At 39.7% G+C, this 18164-nt stretch overlaps 1 protein-coding gene across 1 annotated transcript in view; it reads left to right on the top strand.

Moving 5' to 3' along the window:
- The first annotated feature begins 2648 nt into the window (after window positions 1-2648).
- CNOT2 (CCR4-NOT transcription complex subunit 2) overlaps window positions 2649-18164 on the top strand; it is an 85733-nt gene continuing 70217 nt past the window's right edge. The window contains exon 1 of the mRNA XM_030960798.1: window positions 2649-2773. The gene's annotated coding sequence lies outside the window, so the exon portion shown is untranslated. The remainder of the gene's footprint in view (window positions 2774-18164) is intronic.

Here is an 18164-nt window from a genome sequence, read left to right as displayed (position 1 = left end):
TAGCCTTCTGTAGGTATTAGCAGAAGCATTAGCCAAGAAGTTCACACGGCTGGCAGACAAGTGTTGTGAGTGCTTCAGAACATGCACATTCAGGGCCCAGCTCTCAGGAACTTCAGGTGGAAGGCTGTGTCAATGGCACCACGTGGATTGTTGACTGCAGGACAGGTTTTCTGTAATCCTGCTTTCTAGTTCCTTCACCTGTGCTGCTACAGACAAAAGTTTTCAGATTGACTCCCACAGGCATTCTTACACTGATTGAAGATGGATGTGTATCAGCCTAGCCTGTGAAATAAGTCAATAGTAAGAGACCATTGATTAAATGAGAATAAAAACAACAGATGCATATCAGTTTGTAGACAAAGACTTAAAAAAGGAGGTAAAACTGTACCATACATGGTTCAAAATGGATTAGGACAGTACACACAAATTAGCAGTCCTTGTGTTACATGAACTCAGGGCACCTCTTTAATTAAGCAGACACAACTATGGGAAAGAGGCCTCACCTTTGTAGCAAAATGTACTGAGTCAAGACTAAAAGCAGCAAATGTATGAACACATACTTGACAATACACCTTCTTTGCTGGTGGCCTTGGATGTTATTTTAACACATTAAAACACTAAATGCTTTCACTTTCTTTAAGAAAACAAAAGAGGAAGTAGAATACACAGCTACTACAGCTTCAGTAATGAACTTCCTCAGCAAAACACAGAGTTAAGCAGAAGGACAGGTTAGATTTTTTAAATTAACAGAATTTAAATCACAATTTACACATATTGTGAGTGTTGATTAGGTTGTTTATACTAAGCTAACCAGTCTAACACAAGATAACACATTTTTTCTCCCATTACTAGCTCTGTTGAGCTATTCAAGCTTCTTGTCCTATAAATGCCAATTAATTTGCATGTAAACTGTAATTTTGCAATGAACAGAGAGATCAGTCCATGTAGGTGCAATGACAATATCAGGTTCTTAATTTACTTGCATCATATTGTTGGGAATTGTCTTAAATGACTTCTCTTTGGGAAAATGGAATGAAAATCGGTTTTTAAAAAGAAACTCAGACCACTAATGTGTGAAATGAAATATAATGAAGCAAAATGTTTATAAACAGATATAAAAGAATCAGACTATTTAAACACTTACTTAATAACACTGAAGCTTAATAACATTGATTGTATTTTTCAGTCTAAAAGTACTGCTTTTATATTTGACTTGTGGTAAAAGAGGAAATGTATGATTTTTCAGACTGAACAACAAAAGTGGTCCAGAAGTTCCTACTATAAACAGCATGTCACTTTTGGTACCGTCTAATGGTTTAATTCTAGCAAATGCATGAATTTGTCACAAAGGAAAGGTTCATGATTGGAATAACAAAATGCAGTGCTTTCCTGGATGGTGTATATACACATTCATTTCAATGACACTCAGCCATGCTCATCACAAAACTAAAGCTGGTCGCATTAAGAAACTGGTCTCCTGGCTTAAAAGGAAGACTGCTCTTTTATCCTTAAAACATATTTATATTGACAGACATGTTACTGTAGTACCTTTATCTATAAAACATTAGTGTTGTGTAACCTGCTGAATTCTTCAGTAATTCTAAATTCAATTTGGAGGTTCAAAATCAAACCCGAAAAGAAAGCACACGTGTGAAACTATTGAAAGAAACCTGCTATTTCTGCTCATCTCTTTGCTTGAAATTTTAAACTTTATGTTGATTTTAGAACCCAAATAAGGTGTCATGCCATTGGGTTTTTTTTGATGGAGCAGAGCAGCCAGTTCACAATTATGTTGGCCATGATCCTGTAAACACTTGTGCACAGGCTTAGCTTTTATACCATTGACAGTCTCATTGAATTCAAGGGGATTATTTGCATGAGTGTTTTGTGCATCAGTTCTTGCTGTATTCAAGCCACTGCTATAACACACATGTTTTGAGGGTTGATAAATTAAAAATCCACTTGGGTCATCTTGTAAATGCTTTTCCACTTTATTAACACACCAAGAGGACAGCTGGACCTCTCTCTCCACTGCTATCACACTGCAGAGAAAACAGGAACCTTGACACAATTTACCCCATCGTGGGGTCGTTCCTGACCTTAAACCTCCCCAGGATAACAGAGAGGCCAGGTCGCTCCTTCTGCCCTCTGCAATTCAAAGGGAGCTGACAGAGCAGGGCCACGGGGGCTGGGACGCCCCCTCTGGAAGCTGGGGCGCTTCCCACGGGAGCGCGTCCACCCGGGGTAGGTCTGCAGCGGCCCCGGCAGCCCGGGGGTGCAGGGCGAGGAGAGGATCGGGGAGCCCCGCTGCGCCCCGACCCTGCTCAGCCCCACGTCCCGCTCTGGCCCGGCGCTCCAGGCCTGCGCGTCGCCCTCTCCCCTCAGAGAACGGGATCTGAGCCGGGCGCGCCCCCGGCCAGCAGCGACTCAGCGGGGCCGGCGGAGAGCGGCAGCATCCGGCAGCCCCGCGGCCTGCGGGCCCTGCCCCCAGCACTGGGCCGCGTCTCCCGCGGGAGGCGGAGGGAGCGCAGCCGAGGGAGCCTCGTTACTCCTTCCTCCTCCCCTTCCTCCCCGTCCCCCTCAGCCGCTCCGCAGGGCCGGGCCGTTGCGGGCGGTGCGGCGGCGCTGCCCCCGCCCCTCGGCGCTGGCGGCCGGGACGAGCGGCGGCGGGGTCACGGCGGCGGCCGGGTCAGAGGGTAAAGGTTGCTCCCCCAGCATCCTCCGTGCTGGATACTCAGCCATCTTGGATTCGCGGGACAAGAAAATTCATGCGGTGAGTCCGGCCCCGGCCGCCCCGACCCGGCCCCGCCGCCGACCCGGGCCTCGCCGCCGTCTCGGCCGCGGCCCGATGTGGGAGGCCCGGGCGGCGGCGCGGCCCTCGGCGGGCTCGGTGGGCCTGGGGCCGTCCCACCGGGTTTCCGTTTGCTTTTGTCTCCGAGGGGGAGCGGGGGGACGCGCGGCGCCCAAGCCGGGGGCGCAGCCGCAGGCCCGGCCCGGCCTGCCGCCCCCTGCCCTCCTCCGCGGCCGCGGGCGGCGGCGGCCCCCGGGCGCCGCTCCGGGGCCGGGCGAGGCCGCGGCCCGGCAGTGTTTGGGCCCCGCATCCCTGCGGCCGCCGTTGGCAGCTCGCCCTGCGGCCCGCTCGGCCCGCCCGGCCCGCCCGAACGGCTTCTTCCCGCCGCCGCCCCGCCGGCTGCTCCCAGGCTTCCTCCGTCCCTCCGAGCCCGGCCCCCGGGGCTGCACGGCCGCCCGGCCCCCGCCCGCCGCCTTTCCCGGGCCCGGCGCCGGGGCAGCGGAACCTGCCGCCCACGGCCGGGGCTGCGGCGGCCCCGCGCTCCGCCGAGCGGCCGTGCGGCCTGCACCGCGGGCCCCGGGCGGAGAAAGGGGGTGAGACGGGGGTGCTACTGGCTGGCTTTCACTTGAAAAATTATTTTCCGTTTTTTTTTTTTTTTTTTTTTTTTTGCTTGCGCCTGTTTCACTCTCCTCCTGGCGGTGGTTAAGGCGGTGTGTAAACAGGTTCTGGCTTTCCCTCGGACGTGTTTGTAAAACAAACTTGAAAGGGACAGAGCACGGTCGCCGGAGGAAGGAATCAGCCTTCCCCTGCCCGCCTGGGCGGCGATGACAAGCTCTGGCGTGAACCTGACCCGTGCTGGGAGAGGAGGTGGCACAGGGTGACAGGTTAGGGAGAGGAGGGGGACAGTAGGCCGGTGGGGAAAGATGCAAGTGTCAGAGTTAGCAGTCTGGTTAGCGTTTGTATGCTCCTGGTGAAAACAAGGTACCAGCTAATGGGTATTCTCGGTTTTACGGTGGGCTTTTGTTGGTGAAGTTACAAGTAACTTTGTTTTGGAAGCTCTGAAGTGTGGGAAAATTAAAATATGCTTGTGTAAGGTGGTATTTGCTTCTGCTGCTTAGTCAAACCTCACACAAGCATGTTTAATTTCTGCTGTCTCTTTTATCAGGGAAAAAAGTTGTTTCCAACTTTTGTGTTTTATCCCCAGGGGAGGAGAAGAACTTTCTGTGTATCTTTCATAAATATATTTGTGTTTGTGACTTGAGTGTGTGAAGGAGACGCTCCTGGGTGCCCGAACACCAGCAGCATCTGGTGCTGGTGACTGCCTGCTAGTCTTAACTCTTCTGCTGGGGAAAAATAGATGATCAAACCTGCTGTCATATCTGTTATTGGAAAATTTTGTTTTGGGAAACTTGGATTTGTTTCAAACTGTTAAGACTTGTGAAGACCTGCAAGAGCAAAGTAATTGTAGAAGTGTATATTGCAAAGGTGTCTTCCTTTGGATCTGGAAGAATTGTTGTGTATGTGTTGATGTACTTTAAGCTCTCTTAAAATGACACATTAATAGAACATGGGTCACAGGATCAAGCTTTGTGAACTTGAACATGATATATCTGTCCCATACATTTTTTCCTCTTTTTTGTCCCCCACTTCCACTGTTCTTTATGTTGAGTATTGAGCTGATATGCTAAACTTCAAGGTGTTGACTGCTTCTGATTTTAGAAAGGGATTTGAATACTCACTTATCAAGAGCTGACTGACTTGACTTGCAAGTGTATTTCCGTTTCATTTTCAGGAAGCTGTTGATAAAGCTAAGAGCGTAGTAGTAGATAAACCTTGTCTACACATCTCTTCTAGAAACTTAATATTGCTGTCAAAGTAGTCATTGTTATTGCAACCTATTTGTTTGTCAGTTCTATCAAGAAATGAAAGAAAAGCCCTTGGCTAAAACTGAAAATAAAGAAACCTCAGAAATTTATATTAAAAAACAGATTTGAATTCTCTTTAACAGATTCTAGTTTTAGATAATTGTCATTTAGTGGAAAAAATAGGACAGCTAGTGTGTCCTGAAGTTTGATGCTAAAAAATTTTGCCTTAAGCGTCTGTTTCCACCTGAAAATTTTGGTCTTTACCTCAGTCACTTCATATGAAAATTCTGTGTGCCCGCAGTGGACCAACAGATCTCAGAAAGTATTTCTGGTTTATTTTTGTATTTCTAAATGCATTTGTGTCTGGATAGAGATTAGCTTTGAAATTAGGAACATTATTACTTTCTAAGTCTTTGTTGTAGCTTTCTTAAAAATTACCGTAATATTCACATTAATGCAAGGTCTGTAGTATTGCAATTGCTAAGTTGTAACCTCATTATGGTTTTAAAGGGGCCTTATATCATAACTTTGTTTATTCAAACATATCTTCTACCTTCATCTTTTTATGAACTCAGGAAGTGAATAGAACTTAAAAATGCACCATAATTGAATTAAAACAGAGGTTTCTGTCACCTGGCTTTCTGACTTTATCTGGAAGCTAAAGCAAAATATTGAATGGCTTGTTTTCCTATGAAGTAGTATAGAAAGTGCACCGAGTACAGAATTTTATTCAAAAGGAAGTAGACCCCTGCATCTAACTTTTAAAATGATGTCTTGTCTTAAAGCTATAGTTTGCTTGAATAAAAGGCACCTTAAAAATGTGTTATTAAAAAGAAAAAAAAGAAAAATTCCTAAATTCATGGCAGAGTATTTGCCACATTTCTTGTACGTGTTTATAAATGTTAGCTTAAATAGAAAGCCCTTTACCAGTTTCTATAGAAGTACATTACCTTAGGAAGTCAAATCAGTATTTTTACCACAGATTTAAATGATTGCTCTGTAAATGATCCAGTTTTTCTCATTTAAAATTACTCTTAATACAGTGTGTATGTAAATTTCAACGATTGACTAAAGCATAGAAATTGAAGTTAGGTTAAATTTGCTTTATCTGAGCTTTTGAGCCATAAGTAAAAAAAAGTATGTGAGCATTCTGCTATACAGCAGAGATCTGCTAATATATTTGCTTTAAATTTATGTCTCAGTTGCACTGGACTGAACAATTCAATATAACTTGTTTCAGTTGTCTTTCCTGAGTAGAATTGGCCTTTTTTTTCCCCTCTTTTTTTTTTCTTTCCAGATATGCTTTAGCACATAGGTGCTATGTTTGTGTGTGTCCTGTTGGTCTCCTGACCCCAATTCCTGGAAAAGAGCACCTGAGCATATGAACACTTGAAAGTTTGTGTGTAGTCTCCATGACTTAAAAGCACCTACTTACATGCTGATGGTTAACTTTGTGCGTGAGTTTTCAGGATGGATGGTGTATTTTGACAGCTAACTATGCTTTTATTGAGCATTGTAATAGTGTAGGAGGAATTGTGTCAAATGAAAATACTGCACAGTAGGACATTTTAAATTGTCCTTGTGGAATTATTTTGGTTTTGGAGCAGGTGTGTATGTACCAAGCATGGTCTGTGCTAATCAACAAGAGATTCTTTTGTAGGATTGAAAATATTTTTGTATTTGTGTGCAAAAATGAAAAAAAAACCTAACAAAAAACCCAAAAACCCAGCCATAAAATGTTCATATTGCTTATAATATATGTTTTATATTTCATTTTTAATACTCTAATAAAATAGAATATTTTTGTTGTGGTGGTGTGCACTAGCTCATTTTCTGCTCTGGTTGTGTAATAGGCTCCAAGTCAAGGTATAAGTGTTTTTTGTCCAAAGGGGTTACTGAGAACCCTTAATTTGTAGCACTGGTAATCAGTAGCATTACAGAAAAGTGTGCATTATTTTTTCCCCCTGTCTTGGTTACTCTGCCATCTGATTGCTTTTTGCAGTGCTAATACATATAATTTCACAACTCTACATTTCCTAGGAGGATTCCTTTCAAATTATGCTGGTAGGTTAAATTTTATTATAATGAAGACTTTTTTTCAGACACATCTCTCTCTTGTTAAATTGAAATGTAAGAGTTGTTAATCAGAAATTCAGTAATAAGTAAACCATTGTTTCTTCCTGTTTCCCTTTTGATTTGGGATAATTTATGGGGTGATATTTTTTAAGTATTAATTTTCACCCCATGTCACTTGGGATTTTTTTCCTTTTTTGTTTTGGTTTATTGAACTTCAGAAGCATTTTTAAAATCCTGCTTTCAGATTTTTTATGTGCTTGAGATCGATCAATTATGTTTGAAAATAGTTTGCTGTGGTCAAGTTATTCATCAAAAGGTGTAGTTTATTAAACTGAAAACTGGTATAAAAGGCTGCTGTATTTGTGGTACATAAAATGGAAACTCTTGCTTTGCATTGGTGTTGCTGAGCAGGCAGTAATCCAGTGGGCTGAGTTGGACCATGCTTTCTGTGTGAGTTACCTACTGAAGTGATGTGTTACTCTGGGTAAGTCATTTAACCAATTCATAGCCAAGTTCTAGTCTGCAGTAAGAGGATAATGGTTTCTTATGTTTCACTTCTCTGGTTCAGGACTTCTGTGCAGCCACATGCCAGTAGCAGTTAGTACATATGGTTAGCAAAAAAGCAATGTTAACCCCCCCAGAATGGCCCTATACCAAGTTCAGTAGGTGGCAGTTTGTCCTTACGTGTTTCAGAATGGCATTGCCATTTTCACTGCAATCTGAATATGTGTGCATTTGGAAACAATAGCAGGGAGTTTTTATGCACCAAAAAGAGTCAGTTGGACTTTTTATGGCCAACTATTTTTAATTTTAAAATGTTAACATTTAGATTTGTAGGCAATGTCTTGGCAAGCAAGTTTTTCTAAAGCTGTCTTTGTAACAAGACAATGATATTGTAATATCATATATTATCTTTTCTGTAAAAGGATTGTCAGAAAATGCCTGTCGTGGTGTAAAATCAGCAACTAATGCTTGTGTCAGTGAACTCTGTACTTGTCTTACTGTCTATATGACTGAGTTTTTGCTTTGAGCTTCACTGGAATAGTATTTTTCCCCTTCCAGCTTATGAAAACCTTGCATTGTTTGGGGCAGAATGACTATTCCTTGTAAGCATTTTTTATTTGAATCGTGAAAACTATTCTTGCGAAGGAAATGTTGCCAGAGAATTATAATGGTGGAAAAAATGTCTGCCAATCTTCCTTCTGTTGCTCTGCTGTGTAGGGGACTTGTTTGGGTATATGCTTGAAGTCTTTTACCATTCAATAGTGATGAGGTTTGTGAGAAAGTACTTGTTGCATATAAATATTTATTTTTTGAAAAAGTTGTAAAACAGGAAAATAGCTGTGAAGCTCATATTTTATGTAATGACCAAGTAAGCTAAAAATGTATAGAAGAATGTCATCTCTTGAATATTTGTACCATGTATTGTTATGTGGAGAAGTGGGAATCTGAAAGGTTTTCAAATAGAAATCAGCTGTAAGCAGTGTCAACTTTTGAAAGTTGACAAGATGATGAGCAATTCTGAATGTTAAAGTACCTTGTAATACTATGTCCATCTGTAAAACTGCTTGACTCAAAAAATCTTTTTAATGAGATGTTTGATTATTTATTGCAGTGCTGGTACTGGTCTTGATACTATTCCTAATATGTCAAAAGCACTATCATAAAGTAGAAAGGTACCTTATGTTGAAGTCTTAATTTGTTGACTTGTTTTTTGGATGTGGATGCACATTTCCAGTAAGATGAAATTGATCAAGATCAGCATTACACACGCGAGTAAGTCAGTATCACTTTTTATTTCATGGTGGCAGTGGAAGTAAATTCTGGAATTCAGGTTCCTTTGCTACTGTGCTATGGAGTTAGGTTTTTTTTTTTTTTGCTTCTTTGGGGTTTTTTGGGTTTTCTCTTGTGTGTGTTTTGTGTTTTGATTTTGGAAATTTCAGGATGATATGTTTTGGACAATAAATACATGTTTTGTTTCCCCCAGTTTCCTGGAAATTTAATTAGGCAAGAACATAAATGTTGGGAGACATCTATGATGGAACAGGGACTTTCAAAATTTCTTGCAAGGATAAATTTAGTTTTCAGAAGTTTCGTGCTCTTTTGAGCTAAGCTTAGGTCAGTGTATGTTGTGAATACTGGCAGTATATGGTTGATGGCAAGTAGTATTTTCATTGGGATTAGTATTTTAATTAGGAATTGCAAACTCTCAAATATTAGCTGTGATCCTAATCTTTTATTGTCTCTGAAAGACATATAACTAGTTTAAATGATTTTTTTAAGCAACTGGCAGTTCTTTTACAGTCCACAGGGTAGATTCAATTTTGCACTAGTCTGAATTAGATTTTATAGCAAGAGTTCAGCAAGTCTTGAAAACTGGGATGGCCAAGTATAGGTTGGTAACAAGGAGTGGCTCACTAAGAGCAGGCATCTTTAGCTTCCCCTTAACAATGTACTCCAGTGTCCAGCTGCTGGCTGTTGCTATACTAATGAATACCTGCATCTGCTGAGTCCAGTTATTAAAGCAAAACCATTTTGAGCAGTGTATTTTAAAACTTAGTAGACTAAAGGTACTTCACAGGCCCTGGTACTTAGGAGAGGGCCTGGAGAGGAGTAACAGAGGCTGCAAATGAGTAAACTGTTGGTGGTAGTGAATGAATAAACTGTTGATAGTAGAATGTGCTTCATGGATTAATTTATGTTTGTAAGAAACATAAAAATATAAAATAAGTCAGATATATATAGATAATCCAGCTTTGGGTTAACTCAAAAGTTAAGCATTTAACTGAATTTATATAAATATGCTTCTAGGTGGAAACAGAACTCAGAAGGAGAAATTAAGATTGGAAATATGGTCCTACAGACGTCATAAAATTGTGTCTAGGTGAAGGAAGGAATTTCAGAGTAGTGCAACTTCTTGTAAAAGAAATGGTCAGACATGACCTACAGGTATGTATTTGCTAGGATGGCAGCTGGTTAAGGATCCTGTAAACACAGGCAGACTTTGAGTGTCCACACCACAACTCTTTTCCCTGAAGTGGGGGGAAAGTCACAAAGAGATGTGGAAAAGAAGGAAGTCGAGGGTTATCATGGTTCAAGTATTAAAAAGCAGAACAAATCTTTAAGAAGCTAACTTTTATTAATTCTTCTACTCATATCAAAGGTCTTTATGATTAGTAGGGCTTTTGTGTTTTGGTTTGTTTTTTGTTTATCTACTGAATGTAAGTTAAGCTTTATAGTCTCAGATGGTTCAGTATTTTTGGGACTGTCAGGAGAGAGCTTCAGTCTGAATCGAACCTAATATTCAGCTCCAGCTGAGCAATTGTTCTTTGTGCCTATTGATGCAACTGTCCATGGCTCTGCAACAGATTCCAGTGCAGTACTTAATTTTGTAATGTGCTTCTAAAAATAAGTGCATAGTCTTATGTAACACATCTTGTATTGTTAGCACCTAGAGGCTTCATCCCCACTGGTATGAAGTGGAACACATCCTACATGATTTTTGATTGTGCGTATTTACATCTGAAATACTTTCTCTGTCAGTGTCTATGGGCAAAGAGTAGCTTTGTTTTAGGAATGACTAGTAGTTTTAGGAATATCAGGTACCTTGTTTGCATGGTGAAGTATGTTTCTCCTCTGCATAATTGAGCAAAACAACAGTTGGAAAGGTACTACATAGTTCAGTAGACATTTGTTTCCCTAAAGAAGCTCTGCTTCTGTGGATTCCTGCTTATGGGTATGTGCACCTTCTCAGAGCTCTCACTTTATTTGGCTCTGCACTCCAACTGTAAGAGTTCTGAGAGTCTGTGGATGCTGCAGACATGAAAATGAGATGTTAATCATATTAATGCAGCTTTGAGGGCAAACTCAAAATCTTCTTGAAAAGAAGGGTGACATTTATGATCAAATCACACTATTCTGTTAGGTTTTGTACAACTCTTGCTGTAGTCTTAGCAATGTTTTGATCTCTTTAATATGGCTTTTCTCATGCTTTTTGAATTCAGGCTGCAAATAACATATTAACTTAGATGATAAAATGCATTGTGTCTTGCTGATAGGATGACACCTGTACAGAACAAACTTGTCATATGTAAATAAGGGACAGAAATCAAATTTATCAAGAGTTACAGCTTTATCTGAGTAACTTGGTTCTCATTTTTCACCACTGCTTGAAGCAGGTGCTATGCTTTTATGTTAGAGGCACAGCTGAAATTTCAGAGTAGAGGATTGAAAGTTCATCTCAAAGTCTGAGGCCAAAACAGAGGTAACCATTCTTTATTCTCTTAGTGTCCCTCTAAAAGTTAATTTTCTATAGTGCTGTTTACTGACATCCCAAATGCTTCACTATACAAAATCTTTCTCTTTCCCTGAGAAGTCTGGTACTTCAGTGAAGAATGAATTCAAAGGGATCTGAAGAAATAGATACTTGTAAAACTAAACAAACAGGTAATCTCTTGATTAGGTTGCATCTTTAACAATAAGCGAGATGTTTGCAAATGCTTTTAATAATTGTTTATTAAACAATATTAAATAATTGTTTATATGAACAATTGAAATTATTTAATTTTCTAGCAATATCTAGGCCATAACTTTGGTGCTGGCAAGCACTGTCAGCCCTCAGACTTCCTTTTGTCAACCATGGAGGTAAAATCTGGAAAGACTGAAAATGTAAATCTTGGTATTTATGACACCTGAAGCCCAAGCTTCAGTGTTAGGTTACCCTTGGCAAAGTATGGGTTGCTTTTGTCTATCCTAACAAAGGCCAGACAGCCCATACACATGTTCAGGTAGTTAGATGTGTGCCATTTCTACATGTGTGGGTTTTGTTCTTTGTATGGAAAGGCTGAGTCTGTGCCCAGGCCCCAGTGGAGCAGGCATGCACCTCTGATAGGCAGGGAGAAGGTGGACAAGAGAGGGAAGCATCACAGAGAGGAAGAGCCTCTGGTGTGCAGACCATGCCGTGTTCTTCTGTCCCTGGTCTGTCAGTCCAGATAGCCTGTCATTAATACTGTGCTTGTAGAGAAGAAATGCAGTATTGTTATAGCAAATATGTTCTGTTCTGTCTGGTATTATTTCCTCTTTTTCTTGAGTAGGTGTCCAGGGAGCCAAATGTGAGAATAATGTATTGGTTGTGTATTTCAGCATTTTTGTGCCCAGTCCTTTTTTTTTTTTTTTAAGTGTGTATCCCAGAGTTTGCTCACCACAGCTGTCTGTCATCTGTTTGTTCACTGGTAAGAGAAGACTGCTAACATGAAGTAGGTCATGCACTGAGCCTTCTTGGCCTGATTTGAGTAGGGCTGTGTCAGGAAAATATTGGTTTCACCAGGTTCATAGGGGGTTGTTGAGTGAGAGGAGTTTAATGAAAAGAATGTGCCATTTATTTTGGTGTGGAGAATCAGTACACACTTTAAACAGTAAAGTTTTACTTAATTGTCCTGTTAATATAAATTCTGTTTGTGGAATTAGCGTGTTTATCCCTCACTCATCATATAACTTACTATTTATTAAAAGCTTCAGAGTTTTGTGGAAGATGGCATAACCTCCCTTTCCTGTCTAATTAAGCAAAACTTTGAAGTTTTATGTGAGGTTTATTCAATATCTACCTTTTTGACTTGCAGCTTATAGAATGAATGGATGGTCTATTTTATTGATTAATACAGGGTCAGAATGAGCTCACATCCCTGTAATGTTGCTCTTGCCATGGCATGCTATAAAATTGTGTGGGTATGTTTTGATCCTTCTGAGATATGAATATTTTGGCAGTGAACATGTTTTCTGTGAAAACTCATAGTCACTAATAATTGTAGTGACACTCTGAGGTATCTGTGACTGTTTTTACTGGAAAAGAAAAAGGTGCATAAGACCGCAGAGAATGACAGATTTTGCTTAGAAGGTAAGCTTCTGAAATTGTTATGTGTGAAGACCATTCAAAATAATTCAGTTGTCAGTGTTAAACTAATACTGAAACAAGAAAAAAAGTGAAAATACTCTTGCTTAATCCGTTGCCCTCATGCTTTGTAGCGTCGAGCCCAGGAGACATATCAAATTTTGCCTTGGTTTGCAATACAAAGTTCCCTTTCGTGGTGTGTTTCTTCTGTATGAATGCAACTGCCACGGTTCTGCCCACAGCATAATTCTTTCTTTTCTTTCTTTCTCTTCTCTATTTTCCTCTCAGAGGTGAGATTCCAGTGGTGGTAAGGATATGGGTGGTAAGGGTGCTATCTTAAAACAAGATAGACAGCTGCTAATAGAATGGGTTCCACAGCAAGGCCTTGTCATTCCTGGGAAATGTTGCCAGGTCCTGCTCCTGACAGCAGTCTGACTTCTGTGGAAACTGCCAAACTGGTAAAGTAAAATGGGCAAAAAATCAGAATTAAAAATGGCAAGTTTACTAATTAAAATGTGTCCCTTGAGTAGGAATGGGACTCCTAGTGATACTTTGTAATTACACATCTGTTATGAGAATCTAATCTGAATTTGAGGTTTGAAGTGATAGAAATCTATGCAACACTGCTGATATGGTCATATCCTTCACTTATTGGTTCTTTAATATAAAATATGCTTTAAAATCTTAACTATTAGAAGTTTAAATTTTTTTAAATTCAGTGTGAGAAGCATTGAGTTGGCTTAGTACCTAATCCTGGAGAGGAGCAACTCTGTTCCATCAAGTCATGAAGGATTCCAGTGTTAATATAGGCATGTTATGCTGAGAACTAAAGTTTTGTCTGAAGACGGGGGGGTTTAGGTAAGTGCAAGACACTCCAGGTAGCCTTTTTTTTCCCCTGTACTCCCAGAATGCCTCTCTTCTTTTGCCTAAGGTATTCTTATGGTTAGTTGGTTTGTTTTTGTTTGGGGTTTTCTTTTTGCTGTGTTTCATTTCTTCTCCTGCAATTTAAGATGGAAAAGTGACGTTTTGGGTCACCTCATTGTTCTTCCTGATGCTTAGTTTTTGTCTTGCGATGTTAGACTTGTGTAATTTTCAGTTCATAAACTGGGAGGGGTATAGGTCACTGTTTAAATGAGCGTTTGAAGTTTTCTTGCAAACAAACCCCTCCCTCAATACATAAAACCCTGCTTCAGTGGCCATTAAAATTGCAAACTCAAGGGAGTCTGAATTCAAGGAGTGCTGGAATGAAGGCTTTCTTTCCCATCCTAACTCAGGTTCCATATACATGTCACTGTTACACAGTTTTTTTGATCAAATAGTTTTCCCCAGAGCACTCTGGTCTTATTGGTTAGAGAGGTTTCATGGTGTTCTCACACTGAGGTTTTTCTTTTTTAATCCTGTTTTTCAGATCATGCTATCCAAAATTATAGGCAAATACAGGATTAATGTGTTCTCTCCAATTTCTTCATTATAGTTTCATGGAAGGGCTTTATAATACGTTTTTGAAAAATTACATTTTAATATTGCCTCACTGAAATGACAACCATGCATTACAAATAGAGAAACTGAGACACTGGCTTAGGATTTCATAACATAAATACCTTCATTTAATTTGCAGCTGTGAATAGTTAATGCTTCTCCATAGACTCATGAAATATTTCAAGCAGAAGGCACTTCTAAAAATCTGTGTGTGGCTCCCTCAGCATTGTTAAAAAAAAATGCAAACCTTTATGGACAGACATAAAATTGGTTTACATATGTGGCATTTAAACATCTTAGCTAGACATGTTTTCTCTCTAGTTTCTGTGTCATTAATTAAAAGAGGATAGAGAGAGATCTTGACAGTGGTCCCTGGTCCATTGAACAAAATCATGGGAAAATCCAGAATGGATGGGTCCAGGCTCTGAGCTCTGCATGCTGTAGTGTCTGAGTCTTTGGGGCTCTCTGCCTACCCATCAGCACCTTACACATCTGTCTTTTTCTTTCTGCAATTTCTTTTTCTGTTCCTGTTCTGAACTCCAATTCCTCTTCTGGTTTCCTCCTCCCCTGTGTTCTAGCTATTCTCCTGATAGCACCCAGCTGATATTTAAGACAATGCCAAGCATTTCTCAGTCCTAGGATGGCAGCTCCTTAGCTGTCTCATGGCTGAGCTTGCATCCACACCAAGCCCAGCAGTCCTGTCCACGAAGGGGAAATATGTTGTAGATCAGCAGAGAGCCTGCCCAGTCTCAGTGTAGCACGTGAGCACAGCCATGCAGAGCCTTGCAGCTGAAGTGGATTTGAGCAGCTCTTCATAGTGGTGGAACACAGTGGTTTCCTAAGACAAGAAGGTACTAAACTCGTCACTGTTGCACAGCATTCAAGTACTAGAGCATCCCAACAGAATAGATTTTTAAAATGTTTTCAGCTGGAGGGGGGTATTTTTCGGTTGAAAAACACTGAACTATCTTAGCTGCTCTAAAAAGAATAAATTTGATCAGTTTTGCCTGAAAGATGGTTAAAGGTTGTGTTTGGTCCTAAAAGGCTTTTGCATTCTGTAGTTTGGGCAAGTGAAAGAATATGGGGTCTTAATGACTACTGCTATACAATACAATATTACTGCCTGTGCTTTCTGCAACAATTTAAGTTGGTATTAATTTAATAAGACTGAATCAGTATGTTTTCATAGCTTTTTCTTCTTCCGAAGTAGTGCATTTGAAGGCACTTTTAAACAAGGCTCAGATTAAAGTGCGTTTGATATGCGTGCAATTTATTGTGCTGTTCTGAATGTGAAGCATAGGAAGAAGTGTAGAAAATGTTTTGAAAATTCCTTAGTTTAGAAATGTTGGCTTAAACTTCAAATTATAGGATTTTGTTCAGAAATCCCAACTTTAAAATACAAAGTTTTCAAAGGGGACTATCTGCCCAAGATTTCTTTCGAAAATGGCTCAGGAGTTAAATGCTTAGAAAAAGTATCTTTGTGCTCTTGATTTTTTTTTAAATTTTCTTTTCTGAAATAAAATGTCACTTTAGGAGATAAGTTGTGTCTATAGGAAGATTATTGATATTTTTAGAAATTGATTGGAAAGCAGTTAGCTGTAACTTCATGGTTAAGGAATGACTACCACTGTGTTGTAAATGAAGATACTTTCTGTGTAAGGGTATTGGAGGATTATGTCGTGAGAAATAGGGTGAAGCACTTATAAGTGAAGCTGTTACAAGAGGAGTGGATGTTTTCAGGTGAGGTGAAGATTTTAGTTTTATTTGATATGTTCACCTGCATTAAAACTATTGTGAAAATAGTGAAGATGTTTATTTCAGGAATATATGACTAATTTTCTCCACTTTGTGCTTTACAAGTGAGACTTAATACCCAGACTCAGCTGTAAGTTTTGAGTGTCAGCTGTAAGATCCAGATTTATCCCACATATCTTTCTCCACTTTGTTTTATTGCTATTGAGTCTTCTGACTTAAGCTGGCTAATATGTAGGCAAGTAGGCCTCTGCAAGTCCAGGTAAAGATGTACAAGAGCTTGAATGTCCTTGAAAGTGCATGCATACAGCAGAAGTGGGCATTTGCTCTGTGATTGAATGTGCATAACTGAAAGAGTACCTGTGTTAGGGCAATGTGTATAACAGATCACAGGGATATTGTAAATGTTGCTGTACCCTTGTCCTCTTCAGACTGTGGTTGTGGCAATACACTTATACCCAGGCTTTATGTTGTGCAGATATGCTGCAAATAATAATTGGGGATTTTCACTAGGATGGACTTAAATGTGTGAGTTGCTGAACTTCCTCTTTTTTGCTTCAATTTCCAGATAGGGATATTTTTTCCTTATTATGCAGCTCTTGTTTTCTGTGTGTAACCCAAGGTTTTGGTAAAAATCTTCCCATAAATAGGGAGTAGAGCTGCTAGACCTGTGCTAAAGCATAAGAACCCTAATAAACCTAGTGTCAGTGTAGCAGTTGCAGTATAATAATGATTGAGAAATCTTTGAACAATCTTTAAAAAAACCCCCAAAACCCAAAACCAACCCCGTGCAACAGTGTACAGTCAGTAGGATACCTGTGGGATTATGCATTTTTTTGAAGACTGCCTCTGTGTGCCTGTGTGAGTAGTGATTATCAAGATCTCCAATGGGAGTATGGTTAGCATATTGTCCTGTTAGGGATCAGTTCTGGACTCACATTTTCTTCTCTGCCGCTCTGTCCTCCCTGTGTTGTGGTCCTTGTCCTTCTTGGTGAAGGGCCTGTATTGAAATGTGGCTTGTTTACTGGCTCTTCACAGACTGCTTACTGCCTGCTTTTTAGGCACAGTGCCTCTGGAATCTTTCCTCTTCAAACTTCTTTGTCTGACAAAGTCAGAGTTTGTACTTCAGAAAATTTATTTATATTCTTTTGGTTGAGAGATGTGATAATTTTTTTGATGTATAATTTTATAAGGATGTGCAGTGTTGCTTTTGCTGTCTAAGTGTGTGCTTCTCCTTTCAGATGCATGTATAAATGATTACCAGTTCTGACTAAAAAATGTGTTTAAGTTACAGCTTCATGTATTTTTTTTCCTTTTAATGAATCAGAACAGTAAAAATTGGATTAGGAGTAGAACATTCATAATAAAAAGTTTGCAATATGTAATTTTTGCTCAATGACTCAGTGTCCTCTCTAATTGTGCACTTCTTTGAGATCTATTATGATAAGGTCCCTACTGGGCCATCATGCTGACAGTATGAAGTTAATTCAAGGTGCAGACTTTGCTTGTAAAAACCTCCTTAAAATGTGAACTATAGTACTTGCCACCAGTTTGTCCTAACAAAGTTCAAAATCAGGCTACATTTTTCTCCAGCTTTTTCAATGCTTTTTAATTGTATTTTCTGGTGGTTTTGTTCTTTAAAATGTCTATTAGGCTTTCTAGCTGTAAAAGTACGCTTGATACTGATGAGCTTACATAAACCGGTGGACTTGCTTATAAACAATTACTTGAATTTTTTTAAAAAAAGAGTTCTGGATAATTAAGAAATGCAATGGAAAAAATAAAATTTTCTGGAAAGAGATAGATGCATAAATGGTTAAGGGAGCATCCATGAGGGCAGTAGACATACATTACTCCCATGCACATCACGTACCTTAACTGACACATGTTAATCATGGTGTGCTTCAAAAGAGTAAAACACTGACACAATTTCTTTCATTTGGGCTTTTACCCAACTAAACCAATTAGAAAAGATCATGACACTCTTTGATACTTCATTTAAAACTTTTAACTTATGTTTCATGTGATTTTGAAAATTCTTGAAGGGTCAGTTCTTTTAAAAGGTGAATTTTCTGTTTTATTAAGTGTCAGCCTTGCTGGATTTCATGCCCAGCATTAAAACCAATAGTTTCTCGATATTGTAGCTAATAAATTTAGTTGTGAAGATTCCTTTTATGTGTGTTTATGTATGTCTTTATCCTCTAACAGCAAAGTCTTGAGATTTCTGGATTTGATTTTTTTTCTTCTTTTGCTGATTCTTTAGTGAAGAGTATATATGTTTACTCTTAATTTGCAAACATGAGTTGCAAACTCT

Source organism: Camarhynchus parvulus, chromosome 1A, assembly GCF_901933205.1.
Source record: "Camarhynchus parvulus chromosome 1A, STF_HiC, whole genome shotgun sequence".
Classification (NCBI taxonomy): domain Eukaryota; kingdom Metazoa; phylum Chordata; class Aves; order Passeriformes; family Thraupidae; genus Camarhynchus; species Camarhynchus parvulus.
This window is presented reverse-complemented; position numbering and strand designations above follow the sequence as displayed.